The following is a 17722-nucleotide window of genomic DNA, read 5'->3' as shown; positions in this document are numbered from 1 at the left end:
TGTTAAGTTTACTTTGTTCAGAAAAGAATTCATGACGCGTAAGTATAGATCCTCAAATAATTTTTGTCGCTGCACAATCTTCTAACGGATATGTAAATGTTACCCCACAAAGCACACTACAAATTAAAAATTGGATATTTGCCTTACCACTGTTTAAATAAAATGATTGTATATTGTAACGGTATTGAGTGTCGAAACAGTCGCTGGTGTCAAATTGCGCGGTTAAACATGCAACTGTCAGTTTGCCTAAATATAACCAATGACAATGGTCGTTACAAATACGACTTTAATAAAATCCTAGCTCTGTGTTGTTACTGTTGCACAAACGTTTATACATTACTTCAAATATTAACACTATTGATGAAAATACCGAGTAAAATTCATCCTCCGATTCCATCATTTTGTGTGGCAATTTTCGTCATTTTCTGTGGCAGTTTTGTCATTTTCTGTGGCAATTTTCGTCATTTTCTGTGGCAGTTTTGTCATTTTCTGTGGCAGTTTTGGCAGTTTTGTCATTTTCTGTGGCAGTTTTGGCAGTTTTGTCCTTTTCTGTGGCGATTTTCATCCCTTTCTGTGATAACAGTAGTCATTTTCTGTGTCTGTAGCAAAATTGTAGTCATTTTCACAGGAGTGGCAATTTTCGCCATTTTCTGTTTTCTGTGGCAATATTCTCCATTTTCTGTGCCTGTTGCAATTTTAGTCATTTTCTGTGGCAGTTGTCGTCATGTGCTGTATTCTCTGGCAGTTTTCGTCATTTTGTGTGGTAACTTCATACAAAATATTATTTCTTGTAATTCCTAAGTAATATCATATCTACATGCAAAAAGACATTTGCATGCAATACCAAAGTCATAACGTCGTTAAGTACAAGATGCTTGCTTCTTATGTCTGAACTATTTGTCGACGATACACAATTACGTTCGATGCGTACGTCCAATTCACTGACAGATCATTAAATTACAACAATTACGTTCGATGCGTACGTCCAATTCACCGACGGACCATTAAATTACAACAATTACGTTCGATGCGTACGTCCAATTCACTGAGGGAATATTAAATTAACACAAGTACGTTCGATGCGTACGTCCAATTCACCGACGGACCATTAAATTCAATCCCAGTACACACTTATAAAAAATAATATCATCCATGACATGCGTGCAAAAAGGTGCCTTTGGCTCATACCTCCAACATACATGTTGACAATGTCAGGAGGTAACAACGTCAGACACATCCAAACTTCAGATACATGCTGCCGATTTCATTATGCCAACAGTACAACGCGTATAACAACAAGTGTATCAATACAAACAAATCTGAATGCTGGACAATCGAAACAAGACCTGTAGTCGATTGATTTCGGCGTGAACGTCAAAAAGACGCACACAATACATGAAATAACGTCGCTGTTGATTATCTTGTAATCAGCAAGAAATTGTTATGCCTGGTGAAACCAGCCATCAAGTAAACCAATTACTGCATTTGAAGAATAAATACTTGCAGTAATTGATCCAGTGGGATGGGAGAGGACTAGGCGGCGAGCGCCCCCTAAAATTGAGCGCCAAACAACCAGAACGTTACCTATTGTACATTTTCTTTACGGCTTGACAATTTGCTAATTCAAAGTTTACCTGGAAATGCTTAAAATGCAGGAGTTTCCGATGGTTTTGCCCCCTAGGCCCCACACACACAAAGGGTTCCTTCCCATAGACCTCTCGTCTACTTGTTTACGCTCCTCCTAAACGCTACTAAACGATATCTAGATCCGACCCATACTACCACAGTAATACATACAGAGGCAAGAAAATATATGATCAATCCGAGCTCATCAAGACACAATTAAAACACTCTCACTCTCTCTCTCTCTCTCTCTCTCTCTCACACACACACATACATACATACATACATACATACATACTAGATTGCACAACAAACACTCGGTTTACATGAAATATTCTCGACATGTGCCGGTACAAACTTGTCTCTATGACCGAAGAAGAGCTTACAATGATATATGTATCTAGAAATTATTATATGACATGACTCATAAAAATGTAATTCTTATATCACGCACACAAACATAAGAACACGCGCATAAATGCGCATGCTACGATGCTGTAGACCAGAGCTGTCCAACCCGCATGCGGCCCGCGGGCTAATTTTAAATGGCCCGCCAGAGCTCGTGCAGCTATATAGTCGTTGCTTTTCAGTTTTCTGCTGCGGCCCTCGGCTTCAAGAAAAACATTTTTCAGTGGTCCATGGTGTCAAAAAGGTTGGACAGCATAGCTGTAGACCTTACCAATGTACTAGAAACAATAGTTTAACAGAAAATAACCTACCGTTAATGTCTGCACGATAGTAACCCGATAGTAAGAGATACCGTACTGTTAAGCAACACCAATGAATACGCTTGACATTGTTTTGTTATCGTACTAAAGATCAATTATCGTACTAAATTAACTTAGAGGAGGTTATATTGATTTTCGAGACGGAAATTTGCCCACATGACAACAGCACTGTTTGTGCTAATTCTACCCCAACTGCGTTTGCCAAATATTGTAACAACTTTAAATATTATTAGCATAATCACCACATAATGGTTTACTAAAGAGAGGCCCTTATCAGGGTGAAAACATCAGCGGACCATATTTGTAATACGCATATACACTGTGTATATTCAGTTCACGAAACAGGCACATTGTATCCTAAATTTCCTTACTCCTTTCAATGTATACGTGTGTGTCTGTGTTTGTGAGTTTGTGTTTAGGGTCTTTAAAGTTTGGTACTAGCAGTTGTAATAAAGAAGTATATGTTCAAAGAAAATGAGGTCGTGTTTTATATCATAACCAAGACTACCTGTGGTGTTCCCCAGGTAAATTTAGGCCTGTAAACTTGTTGAGGATATACGTGAGAGCGTACAGTATTTAATTGTTACGAATGGATTGATTTTACTTTCACCCTCTAGCTTAAAGGTATGTATATTTTGTACATCTTACCAAAAGTACTAATAAGAAAATTATTTTGAATCGACACATTTAAGTCATAATAATGAAACGTCAGTCTTATAATATATTTTCTGATAACGATAGTCTTTTAAACTGGTCATGCAGAAATATGGACGTGAGGTAATATTTCTTCTAATAATTGAATATTGAATGTAAAGGGAAGAGAAGAAAAAATGTTTGGTTTAAAGAGCCAATCGAATTGTCAATACACATCTTCCTTCTTTTTATACCTTATTCTTTATATTAGGACACAAAGATGTGTATTTCTAGAATATTCCAGGTATGTTTCAATTAAATATGATACTGAGTCTTGAATCCTCTCAGCATTAAAAAAAACCTCATGACTGTCAATACACACGTCACCAATATATATATTTTTTTAGTATTCATCCCGAATATACTTGAAGACATTCTCGCTTATTTTATCGATCTTTTTACAATTATGTTTACTAATCAATTAACCTATAACTTCAAAATTTATTAGCAAGAAAATTAAACAGAAGGTACACACATACAGAGATAATATTTATGCGGTACTAACAAGTAAAATAAGTATATTTCCTTAAGCAAAACTGCAATATGTTTAGCCATCAAATTTGTACGTATGAGTGTAGAAACAAACTCTCAGTTTTCATTAACACTGATAAAACTATGTCTCTCTTGTTGACTTTGCTCATCTTCACGGAGTAATACGAACAAAGAAAAGACAAATAACATTAAAAGCAATAACAACTAACCCTCGTACCTATCAAGGATGTCTACCCACGTACCGACCCACCTGCCTACCTACAGACATGTATACTTTCAAGCATATATACATGAATATTATACAACAATATAATTCGTACACTAATGCATAAGTCTGCATTATGAGAATAAAAGATTGTTGCATTTTAGTCCTTGTGTTGCAAAAAAGTTTGCATGGTAGGAATATATATGCTTCATCAATGTCTTTATACTTGTGTAGGACAGTGGATTTCATTATTCGAAATATATCCTAATTCATCTTTTATCTGAATATGAAGCAGTCAAGTTGGAACTGTGCGCAGGATTAATAGCTCGTATCTATCACGTGACAAAACGTGTACTATTACATGTATCACATTTCATAACATTCAGTTATCGTTAGATCTGTTTGATTATCTATCGATATCATCTCTGACATTTATTGTTTCTGTTTAAGCAAATATGACTCCTCGACGTCTATGTAATAGATATGTGAGGGTCGTATATTTCTTTCTAATCCTGAATTAAGGCAAAACTCATATATCATGATACACACATATTTGCTCGTACATGCTTATGAATCCAGGTCTTTTAATGCATCAGCAACTCGTGACGATTACTGACCTTTCGAACATCTTACCTTCATGACTCGTTTGCGACACTGTATTTTAAACATCTTACCCTCATGATGCAAAGTGCGGCATTGTATACGAACACATCTTATCCTCGTGGCGCTTATTGCGACCCTGTATTCTAACACGTTACCATCGTGGTGCATATTGTGACATTGTATTCTAACACATGTTACCCTCGTGGTGCATATTGTGACACTGTATTCTAACAGATGTTACCCTCGTGGTGTGTATTTTGACACTGTATCCTAACACATGTTACCCTCGTGGTGCATATTGTGACACTGTATCCTAACACATGTTACCCTCGTGGCGCATATTGTAACACTATATCCTAACACATCTTACGCTAGTGGCGAATATGGTGACATAGTATTCTAACACATCTTACTCTCGTGGCGCATATGGCGACATTGTATACTAACACATCTTACGCTAGTGGCGAATATGGCGACATAATATTCTAACACATTTTTCCTTCGTGGCGCATACTGAGACATTGTATTCTAACACATCTTACCCTCGTGGCGAATATGGTAACAGTATTCTAACACATCTTACCCTCATGGCGAATATGGAGCCCTTGTATTCGAACACATCTTACCCTCGTGACGAATATAGCGACATTGTATTTCCTAAATACTTCACATAATACCCTAAATATTTTAGCTTTTATAGTTTGTTTTTTTTTTATTTTGTTTTTCATAAGTCTTCATAAATTCTGTTTTTACGTATAAGTCTTGCATGTAATATTTTAAACATGAATATAGATCTCTGACATTTTAGGACACACGGTACTAATGTTATGGAAAAATGGGAACCATCTTGGAAATGGGTGAACATAAACTAGAGTAGATATGGGTTTGGCTGACCAGGATTGGTTAATAATGTAAGCCATGTTTTAGGAAAAAGAATCTTTGGAGAGCTTATCCTAGTTGTAAGTGAAAAAATAGAGACATTGTTTTATTGATGGAATTTCAGTCCTTTAACAGTCTTGAGTTTTGAACACTCATTACTAAAAATAGCACCTGACTCTTTGGTGAGGAATTGAAAGCACATGTTTCAAACACATGCAGGTCCAGAAAATGCCGCGGCTCATATACTTTCCTCTACACAGAAGCTGACATCCAGGTTTCATCTATACTGATAAATATAGGTTTGATCATGAGCACTCAAAATTTTAAGTTATAAAATCTTTAATATCGTGGTGTTTGCATAGGTTTACTATGGGAACTGAATTAGTACCGTGAGTCCTTTACGCCGTCTTATACACTTAGCTGTAAACATAAATTTAAGCCAGTCTAAGAAATAAAAGGAACACAGAATGATAAACAGTGTTGGGATTTCAAAAGGAAAAATTAAAAGCTGTAAAGTAACTTGGAAAGTTTCAAGTAATCTCATGAACGTGCTTGTAAATGAATGTTATAGGATTACGAACTGTGCAGCCTGATTAAGAAACTGAATAGAAAGTCGTATTTATTATTGTCACACTTTGAAAGGATATATTCAACAAGTACCCTTCGATATACACACCTACTCGGTTGGTAACATATGTTGTATAATTTTTTAAAATTCATTTGACTATGGCCAGTTATGAAATAGAATGGTGAATTTTAGTATCGTTCATTACTTGTTTTCCACAAAACAATTTCTAGTGATAAGTCTTAAATCCACTCCCAAATCTTTTATGAGAATAATATTATATTTATTTTCTTACAAAAAGTCTTGTAATGGTATTTGAAAGTATTGGTGTACGGATGTAAAGCTGTTTACTCTAGACTTTTAAGTACATTGTCACTTCTCAATTTCGCTTTAATTTATTAATTATCGAGATATTGTGGTTGGATATTTGGACAATCAGTTCAAATTTAAAATGGTACTTGTAGGCATCTTCTTCAAAAATTGATTGACATTTTGAATTTTTATTTAGAAACTAGCCATTAATTACCTTTACACTAAAAACGGTGATCACGTGTTTCGTGTTAGTTTATAATTAGTTTGATTAACTGACATATTTATTTATTCGCATGTGGTATTATTTGTTGTGTGCATTCACTTCGAATCTCAACGAACCATTTCACGTGTACACATTTGTTCTATTTCCTATGAATTAATTTTTGCATTCAAAATAATTCTGCATCTTATAAAATAATAATCTACTCCTTTTGACTTAATTTCTGCAAAAGATGGGGCAAGACAACAACATTATTAATGTTTGAAATGATCTTCTATATGTCATTGCTTCTTTTGCAGTGTGCTAGATGCATATTTAATACACTAAAAAGCAAACAAATACTTCTAACAGCTACTATTTTTTTCAATTATGAAAGAAATAAAAATTAAAAAAGGAAAAGAAAGAAATGAATGTGACTTCGGCAAAAGTTTACGCGTGCAGAAAGGAACTTTGGTACATTAGGCCTAACAAGCTGGTCTTATTGTCTGTTTCACATGTTTTGTCGGACAGCAAATCACGTTTTCTAAACTATGATATATTAAAAGTAGTGGTTAAATATTAAATTGTAGCAAAATTCAGAGGGTGTCCGTCATGACCATTGGCCAGTTTCAGTCCTGCATAAAACGTATTTATGGAAAGAGCTATTCCCAAAGAGTATTTCAAAATAGGTTCCTTGCCTAAAAACGTTCTTGAGATATGTCCCTACTTTGCTAAAGGTAAACAGAGGTCTTAAGACAGAGTTTGACATGATCGCAATATTATTCTGTCGAACAGCTGAATAACTATACATATGGATGTAGGGTCAATATTGGTGTTATCGGACACTGGTGAATTTGATATTGTACTATTGCATAAAAGACAAAAAAGCTTGATCACGTCCTTACTTCTGAATGGGCAAACAAAACCCAACCTGACCACTTTCTAAACTACTACATAAAAACAACAACAAAGCTGGATCACATCCTTACTACTGTGTGAAAAAAAAAACACAGACACACACACAAAGACACACCAAACCTCTTTGTACATTATTCCATAAAAAAAATCACTTCCTTGCTACTGTGTGAATAATAATAATACCAGAACACGAGACCATTTTTGAAACTACTACATAAATCAAGAAAAGAAACGAAAAGGCTCGACCACCTCCTTGCTACCGTATAAAAACATCCCCAAACAACTTATTGAACTACTACATAAAAGCAAAAATTCACCTAACCACTAGAAACTATTGCATACAAAAACTGTGAATACAGACAAAACAAAACACAACAAATACAAATAAAGCAGACAACTTTAGAAACTACTGCATAAAAACATCCGATGTTCCTTGAACTTACCATTGGACCACATTCCTTTCTATTACATAAGAAACTCCAACCTTATTTCTGGACCATACTACAGGACCGTAAACCTTATTACTGTATGAAAAACACAAAACATCCCGCGTTCCTGGAGCTTGCTCCTCGGCCACACACTGTACTATTGCAGAAGAAACACCCTCATGTTCCTGGACCATACTACTGGACCATAAACCTTACTACTGTAGGAAAACACAAAAGCGTCCCGAGTTCCTGGACTACACACCATACTATTGCATAAGAAACACCCTCATGTCCCATACCATACTACTGGACAACCTAACTTACTAGTGCATTAAATAAATAACAGTAACAGACCACATACTTTACTACTGCATACAAAACAAAAAATTATCTCCATATTCCTAGACATTATTGTTTGACCACCTACCTTTCTAATGTATATTTTATTCAAAACCTACTTCGTGTTTATACCTTATTGATGGGCTACCTGCCTTACTGCTTTAAAACACTACGGTACAGCAAGATCACACACACTTTTAAAGGGAGAAAAATCATATTGTTTGGATGTGCTTATAAGAGTTCTTTCCCTTGTTAATGGCATGTAACTGATATTTTCAGCATTGGTTTTCTTTTCTTTTCTAACACGTTTAAAATTTAAAAGAAAATAATTTTAACATTTGAAAAGTTAAAGATATCTCGACAAAGTATTTTACTAACTCCACCCATTTGGAAAGAATATCAGAAAGAGGCTATAATTTTTAAAAAGATAGCTAGCAAAAACTTGTGTCAATAACTACATACAATATTGTAACATGGGGCCCCGAGTGGCCGAGTGGTCTAAAGCTCTCTCCGTTACGGATCACTGCCATCTCACCTCTGTCAGCGTGGGTTCAAGTCTCGGATTCGGCCAATGTGGATATGTGAGAAAGCTTGCTAGTAGCTTCTCGAGGGTCGGTGGTTCTTTCTGGGGATTTCCCGGGTTCTTCCTCCACCATTAATACTGGCCGCCATGTATAGCCTATCGCGTGCTGAAAAACGGCGTTAAACCCTACAAGAACAACAACAATATTGTAAACAATTATTATAAGAGCAGTTTGAATCTTTAGATATTCGACCTCACGTGTATTCTCCAGTTGATTAGTCCAAAGTATGATAGTGGATTTGTTTATTTGGTCGTGAGTCGAGGATAATAAAAGCCCAAAGCCTCAATCGTCCCAGTTCACTGTAAAAAAGAATCATGATTCCTGTCTCAGAGTAAAACTTGTACCCGCCAAACAATAAGAATTAGCCTTCATCAGTAACATTTTAAGGTAATATTATAATCATTTATCATAATGACAATCCACAACGTAGTCGAAGCCTACTGTTATACGAAATAATTGCCTTAATTGAAAATACATGATTATAGTGCGTTTGGATGATCATTATGGAACTACCGCATATAACAAGCAAACTACAGCTGGTAATGATTAAAAGCATCTCATATAAAACAAATCTTCATCCAATATAACACTGACGCATCACATAAGACAGCCATTGTTTTCCACGATCATTTGTTATGTATATTTGATTTAATTATATCTGATTTAATTGTCTGTAAGTTTTAAAATCTTTTTAATTTCATTATATGTCAAAATAATGTAGTTCTGTTTGTTAGAAACTTAATTCTTATTTTAGATAATAGTTTGACCTTGACTGTTCGTTTTAGTAAACACCAGGTGTTGACCTAGATCCTGACATTGATTCAAAATTAATAGCAGCCACGTAAATAAGTTCTATTTCTATTTTAAAATGATTGGTTGTTGTCGAGATCATGATGGGACTACGTGGTTTAAGATGTGAACAAAATTTTATATTTTATTTCCTAGAGTAAAATTATTGGTTTCGTCAGGGTTATGTTAAGCGTACGTGATATAAACACGATCACGTGATGCCCTTCCTTTTCGATTTCGCAACTTGGGGATTTTCGAAACTGCGTTTTAGAATACGATATAACCTTTGTTTTGGAAATATAATATCAGTTGGGGTTTTTTTTACACTGGAAGGTGTTGTGTCGTTGGGAGTTATTTAAAATTACATTGGATTCAAAAGGATTAACTTTTTTTCCTGGAAAATACGTGTGCTGATATGAAATTCTTGAACAAAGACAGCTCTTATAAAAAAAAAAACTTAGATTTCCAAAACCGGAGTGATATTTCTTGTTTCTACAAGGAAATGTACACTTCAACACATCAGGTTACATCATACGTCATCGTCCTCCATCTTGAATTCTTCATCGGGACTCGAACTTGAAACAATTAGAATATTTTATTATTAGGACTCCTAAAAATTTTGATCGTCAATTATTCTTGGATTATTTTTGGATTTGATTCTTAAAACCGTAAGTTCGTATTTTTTCATTATTACGGAATTTTTCCAGGGAAATAAATTATTATATTTTTCAAAGCTTCTTGTTTTCACTCCTTCTTGTGTTACTGTTTATTTGAGCCTAAACACGTAGCATAAGGCATTAATGTTTCTTTTGTGGTTCGATGGCTAAAGTGCTGGACTAGCGACAAAAATGGCAAAGGTTGGATATATGCCACTGAATCAGCCCAAGTCGGCTACCGTGGTGTGTTCTTGGGTAAGGCACTTTGCTCCAATGGCCTCGGTACCAAATAATCCACTCGTGTTGTTGTGTAATTAAATAGCAAATCAAATCAACCGAACCGCTTCATTCCAGTGTTTCAGAAGGCTGTCCATCATTATAATTTAGAATCATTATATTGATCATCAGCGTCATATACGGAAAGAAAAACATCAGAAGTTGATAGCTTTGCTCATTTTATTAGATGATTTACTAAGTATTTATCAATGTAGCACTTCTAACTGCAGTGATGGAGTCAATGCTGAAAAGGTGTTGTCTTATACTCCAAACATATTTTTGTGGAAGGCCTGGCAAAAACAGTTGTGGTATTTAAAAAGTTCTGAATATCAGTGTGCTGTGCAAAAAAAAAAAGTTATTTATTAGTGAAAAATTCCCCAGTGCATACTCTCGACGTGCTTCTTATATACCTCAACACACTTTCTACGCCTGATTATCCAATTATTAGCATCCATTCTGTATTCGCATTTTTTGGTCTGTTGCTCATGCACCAAAAAGCTATACTTCTAACTACATGACGCCTTTCAAATCGTCTGCCCGTCAGAGAATCGTTGAAAACGGGATTCGAATAAAATCATTTGGAGCTAAATCAAATACGCATGGAGGATGTAGCAAAGTTTCAATATTGTGCTCCTTTAAAGCGTCTGTTAAGACATGATTTACGCGTCGAAGCATTGTCATGGGCACATCGGATACTTCTGTTCAGATGGCTCAGAAGTGTTCCGCAATTTTTGGCAAGACCTTGAATTCATCCAATGTCCAGTATTACTATCTGGGCAATTCAAAGATACCTGAATGTCTATGCCTATCGTATCGAGAAATAATAAAACTCTCTTGACAATCCGACTAAATAGCTAAATCAAAATTCCATCATCTTTCAGAGTCTCGCTAAAATGTCTCAGGCCATTATTTTCATATTTGGCGAGTAGCTGTTTGTTGATATCAACCGGAGTTTGTTTTGATCAGCCATCAACAAATGTGGGATCCATTTTACATAAAACTTTCTTCGCTGCACACAATTCTTCAACATATTAAGGACAGATAATGATTTAATGCCCGTGAGAACAGACATATCATTTTATGTGTATGGAGCATATGAATGAATTCCTTCCTTTACAGCAGTCAAACACACACACACACACACACACACACACACACGCACACACCTCAACACCCGCAGACAACGGTCCTCCAGAACGTGGGTCGTCTTCCATGAATATGCGAACAAATTTAATGCGATGAAACCACCTCAAAATTTTAAAATATGACAGAATATGTGGTCGTTCATGGGGTGGGATCAATCTATTGAACCCGATCTGCAGAATTTCCAACCTGACTTTCACGTGTTGTGTCAGATTTAATACATTTCGTAGGAAACCTTTGACCTGTACCAACATTCTTTGGTCGACATGCACTTTCTTGCACATTTAACTCCGCCTAGTCCCAATTGTTAAAGATGCATTGCGATAATTTCTCAGCTTTCTGTTTTGAATGAGGGTAATTGACGCACCAGTGGAAAACACGTAATCGTAGATTTTGTAAATGGACAGCATAATCTAAAGTAATGCCCCATATGTTCCCAGCCCAAAGTAGCTTGCGAAGATAAGGAACGTAAAAACGTAACGACTGCGGGGTCACTCCGACAAAGTTAACCTGAATTGTCCCAATGTAGCTAATCCAGACACAATCTGAATTAGCTTAGTTAACCAAACAAAAGAACACCTCGTTGATGTGACGCAACTACATACGAATAAGAAAAGGAAAAAGGTCTTCGACTATTCGGGATAACTCACAGAACTCCATCAGGCAGAGGTATTGGACTGCCCGGTACGATTCGCTAAGGGCCAGGCCATTAACCAATCATGACTTGATGGTATAGTTTGTCAAGCATTTCCGGGGTGTCTTTACGTGGAATGAATTGGCATCAATGATTCTAAGAAAGCAAGAAAGCACTGTTAACCTGGATTCATCAAACACAACACTTCACCCATTTGGTTGCATGCGCCTCGATATATTGTATTTTGACTCGTTCGAGCTTATACTGTGACTTGAAGTTGTTAATTATTTATCCCGATACAGACACGGTTGTCTACGACTGCTTTATTAGACTATGCCGTTACAACCTCCGCTGAACTGGTCAATATGTGGACATCTTATTGTGAACGCGTTTTATGCTATTGCAGGACGCAAATCTTCCTCAACACCAGCACCACACGCGCTTATTAATGTTACCATGTCACTTAGAACATATACTTGAGAGTATACATAATGCCTATTATTAGCATTAACGGACGTGACACAGTCCGGCGAGCCGCTAGTGTGAATCTGGTCAGCTTGCCACCAAAGTTAATCTGACCGAGTTTATCAGCCGGGGTATGTTTCAACGTCGACGTGGGCGAACTTGTGAATTTTCGAGATTGAATTGGACAACTCAAAACTCCAAATGGACATTTAAGATGTTGTTTGGAAGCTGTTGAAAAGAATCTAACAGAAACCAACAAAATCGAGAGAATCAGAGAAGCTGGTGTTTTGGTTGCCTCTATCAAAGACTGTCGACACAAACACTTACTCAAAAATTGAACATTCTGGCGATGAAATCAGGGCAGGCCTTATTATGAACGGAAATCGAACCCATCTGATGCAAGAGCCCATCGATGATGATGATGCAATATATGGATATAAAAATCAGTGGTATCAAGGTTGTGGTTGACAACACCAGATTGTCAGGAAGAAAAAAAGACTTATTACGTTTTCTGATGGCGCACGCTGGAATGTACAAAAAGGGCGAGGAGCAGTAGTCTCTTGAGTAAATGGTGTATCACATGTAAATATTGATGGGTTTCATCTCATTGGTGACTTTAGACTTGATGCTGGTAGATACAGATATTTTTTATGTATCATGTTCACCAATTCATTGTATTTTCTTATATTCAATTAGTAGATCACACACGATAATCGGAAAATCTAATGCTCAAGCTAAAATATTAGAATATGTGGATCTTTTGTTAGATCTAATCAAAAGTGGGGCTGGTACAATAATTTGGACACGACGGCATTCACGAATATGTGTTTATTCAAAACTTCTCGCGGCAGCACAAAGTAATCTCAGTATCATTAATACACTCTACTCCATGGCAACTCCATAATTAGCATGGGTGAGTACGAAATGGTGCTGCTGTTAATGGAAACCAACAAAGCGTAAGTGACTCAAAGCAGATGATTGGTTTACAGACTGTAAAAATTGAGTAACTATTAGCCAACAGTTTTTTTTGCTTTCCAAAATTGTTTACACGACCAATGGGGAAAATCATTTACCTTGCCGATTGTTGCTGCGCGAAAACTCATTCACGCGAGTAAATAGTATCCAGTATCTTTGCGAAGAGTATCTTTTAGAAACATAAACGGCAATATTAATGACACCGTACAAATAACGACTGAATTGCTTGGCTCGCCAATGGCAGTGATTTGTTGGTAACGCGGTTGCTGTCATTTATATTTCGAAAGGTGTAATAACTGCACTTTTGAAAATTAATTATTATATTTCAAATTAATTACAGCTATCTATTTTTACTTTTGCCGAAATGTGTTATGCAAAATATGATTGCCCCACAGCACAGAGACCCTAGTGTGAGGATCAGGGTATAATTAATTTGATGGGGTCAAGAAGGAATTTATCTATCTCAGTGACCAAAATTCAAAAGCCCTTTATTGTTACCACTACCAGTGTAGTTTGTGGTCATTTTACTGTCACGCTCTTATCTACCAATGAAACACCCCAATCAACCAACTCGGAATGTCATTTGCGTATTGTCAGTCTTAATCAATGTTTGTAGAAGGTCATCATTTTTGACAACCGTCATCTACCAGTATATAGTATCATTATCATAGCTTTTACTATCCTTGCGTATTGTTTTTCATTTCATCATCATGTTTACAAATATAATCAACCCGAGTAGAATCTAAAAACCTCGTTTACATCGTAAGAGTCGCCACGGTACTGTCAAACCCTGATTCACAGCATAGAACTCATCACAGTGGTGTCAAACCCTGATTCACAGCATAGAACTCATCACAGTGGTGTCAAGCCCTCGTTTGCAGTTTAGGACTAAACACCGTGCTGTCAAGCTATAATATATAGCGTTCGACTAATCACCGTGCTGCCGAACCCTCATTTACAGCGTTGGATTCATCGCCGTGCTGTCAAGCCTTGATTGACAACGTAGGGCTCATCACAGTGTTGTCAAATCCTCATTTACAGCGTAGGACTCTTCAACCGTGACGTCAAGCCATCATTTACGGCTTGAAAATCCTGATTCAAAGCGTAGGACTTATCACCGTCCTGTTGAGCCCTCGTTTATAGCGTTTATCATCGTAATGTCCAACCCTCGTTTACGGTGTAGTGTGATATCACTAAGGTGCACATGTACAATTATCATTCACCTGTGTTGAGAGATATCATAGTTGTGACAATCCCTAATTCATCAAACTCAGAAATAAGCTGCAATTTATTCAAATAATCATCGACTTGCTTTACAAAACCTCATCTATCCATATTACCGATCAGTAATAAACATTCATTCAAATAAGTCGAGGGTCTGTTTACATTTATCTACTCTCATTTTTCCCCGTATATTTCACAATCTTTTCGTTGGCTTATTTCACCTTTTACCAGCCAAAAATATATTTTCCAAGATAGCACAACCAGTTGTTAGCAAAGTTTACCTTACACATGTATATGCAGTCAACCACATTGCTTTATCGTCGTTTACTCAGTGCTTTTTATTTCCTTCTGGGCTTTTTAAATCTTGTCTACAGGTGGGCAAATAACTCTAAATGGACTCTCGTTTTGCTTACGAATTACTAGTATTTATCTACCGTCCATGAAGTATTGATTTCCTATTTTGAGGATGAGTTGGGTTTTGTTAATGTTTTGGTGACACAAATCATTTTCGATAATCGATGCTGTTAGTTGTAGATGTTGCAGACCCTCCAGCAGACGTCTATTTTCCTTTATTTTCACAAATCTATCAAAAATTCTTAATTACTCAACGAACGGATCCAGTTTGTATTTTTGTTAATTAACTTAATAATAAGAAACTTTTTTTTATATTTTTCATTGTATCATCTCCACTTTGTTTCGTGTTGCAGAATGTATGGGTATTACTCAAAAATACATGGCCAGACTTCTAAATAGTATTTAATATATCAATTCAGGTAACATTTATGCCCCACCCCTTGAAGACTCGGGAATACAGCATAGGCTTAATGCCACCTCCTGTACATCATTAGGGGCTCAATACCACCTCCTGTACGTCATTAGAGGCTCAATGCCACCTCCTGTACGTCTTTAGAATCTTAATGCCACCTCCTATACGTCTTTAGAATCTCAATGCCACCTCCTGTACGTCATTAGAGGCTCAATGCCACCTCCTGTACGTCATTAGAGGCTTAATGCCACATCCTGTATGTCATTTGAGACTTAATGCCACCTCCTATACGTCTTTAGAATCTTAATGCCACCACCTGTACGTCATTAGAGGCTTAATGCCAACTCGTGTACGTCATTATAGGAAGCTAAAAGAGGCAGGAGCACGATAATGCAGCGATTTCGTGCGATGTCCTGCCGGACTCACCCCCGAAAGTTGTCGTGTTCAAATCATCCTATTGGACCAACCCCGGTCGGCTCCCATCTTGGGCCATGCAGTTCACTCCATTTGCCTCGGTACTAAATAACCTTGTGTATCTGTGACGTACAACACCAAATCAGACCAAATGAGATTAGCATAAGTACTTTCAATGTGAAGATTAGCGCTTTGTAATTCATGTTGTCACCTACACTTGCCAGTATCTGCTCTTAAAACGAAATCTAAACTTTCGAGTCACATCTCGATTGAATTTTTTCTTCAAGCGTTTTTGCACAATCGTAGATATTCCTCGTGAACAATAAGTGTAGTTTTATTCTTTAAAACTATCTCCCCCCGCCCACCCACGCATCTCTCTCTCTCTCTCTCTCTCTCTCTCTCTCACACACACACATACATACATAAACACACACATAATGTTAAGAAAACACATCTGAGACAAAGTACATGTTTATTAGGAGAGAACTTTGTACTACAATGGGTATGGCTCGCTCTCAAGAACGTATCTTAATGACTTCTTGTCAATCGTTACAATAATACAAGTCGGAACTACTGTTTGAACTGTATGTAATACTCAGACCTGAAATATAAGATGGGCTTAACATGCGATACGGTCAACTAAAGACCAACTAACTATTCATAGCAATTTTTATCTGGCGTCTTAGGTGTTCGTTGTACACAGGCTGGACTTTTAACTCTTTACAGTACAAGACAAGAAAAAGACGACTATTCAACGATTAAGAAGCCGTTTTCAATACGGCTTTTCACAGCAATGCGTATGTGTTTATGTGTGTATGTGAGTGGGGTGTATTTAAATAAATCCTTCTACAATGAGTGTGACATTTACCGAGAGATTAATTTTAGGACCTCAACTTGATTGATAATATCATATTTATAAAGGCATAAGATAAAAGATAATTCAAAAGTTCAGACCTAGTATTTTTCCCACTGATCTTCTTATAACAGCCATTAGAAAGATATGGAACACAACAAATCGTAAGAAACACGTAACGCATTAAATTTCGTAATTACACTGACTCCGCTATTATCGTTCTAACATTTGTAATACTTATCACCTATAATTCAAAACAAACGGACTATACAATCCTTTTTATTTGGGCAATACGCTATAAATTTTGATAAAGCTCATTGAAACACTACTGGCGCGTAACTGTTACGAAAGGATTACATGTGAGAAACGTGTGGAGTTTTGAGGGAAGTGTATGTATGGATGGATGGATGGATGGGTGGGTGGGTGTGTGGCTTCAGCTATATTAAGTAGACGACTCAAGGAGCGATGAAATCCTGACTTTATTTGGTCTAAATGTATATAAAACACGTGAGATGATGGCATGGCGTGTAAGTGTGATCAATATGTATGCAATGTAATTGAAATATTTTATACAAACATACATTTTCCCATCTAAATTGTTCTTAGAGTGAATAGCAAAAACAATCTTTCACTGCAAAAGAAACTAAATGGAAAATAACACTGCAGAGAAAGCAATCTGTAACGGTCTGGTTTGGTGTTTTAAGGTACAGCAACACAGACGGGTGTTTTAGTACCAAGGTAATTGTAATAAAGTGCCTTGCTTAATGACACGCCATTGTAGCTGGTCCGGGTTGGTCTAGTGGTAGGATTCAAACCCACACCCTTTAGGTCACGTGTCTGGCACGGTAACCACTGAGCAGGGACACAGACACAGTAAGACAAACAGGAGTAAATTTCGGGGACCAGCAACGGTCAGAAGGCCCACTGCCGTCACAATTCTATTTCATATGGGTCTACTG

General features: G+C 36.7%; 1 protein-coding gene across 1 annotated transcript in view; it reads left to right on the top strand.

Moving 5' to 3' along the window:
- The first annotated feature begins 2911 nt into the window (after positions 1-2911).
- LOC149798609 (uncharacterized) overlaps positions 2912-17722 on the top strand; it is a 30416-nt gene continuing 15605 nt past the window's right edge. Inside the window, exon 1 of the mRNA XM_089956950.1 lies at positions 2912-2975. The gene's annotated coding sequence lies outside the window, so the exon portion shown is untranslated. The remainder of the gene's footprint in view (positions 2976-17722) is intronic.

The sequence above is a fragment of the Sinohyriopsis cumingii genome, chromosome 5 (assembly GCF_028554795.1).
Source record: "Sinohyriopsis cumingii isolate HCF-2022 chromosome 5, ASM2855479v2, whole genome shotgun sequence".
NCBI lineage: Eukaryota > Metazoa > Mollusca > Bivalvia > Unionida > Unionidae > Sinohyriopsis > Sinohyriopsis cumingii.
This window is presented reverse-complemented; position numbering and strand designations above follow the sequence as displayed.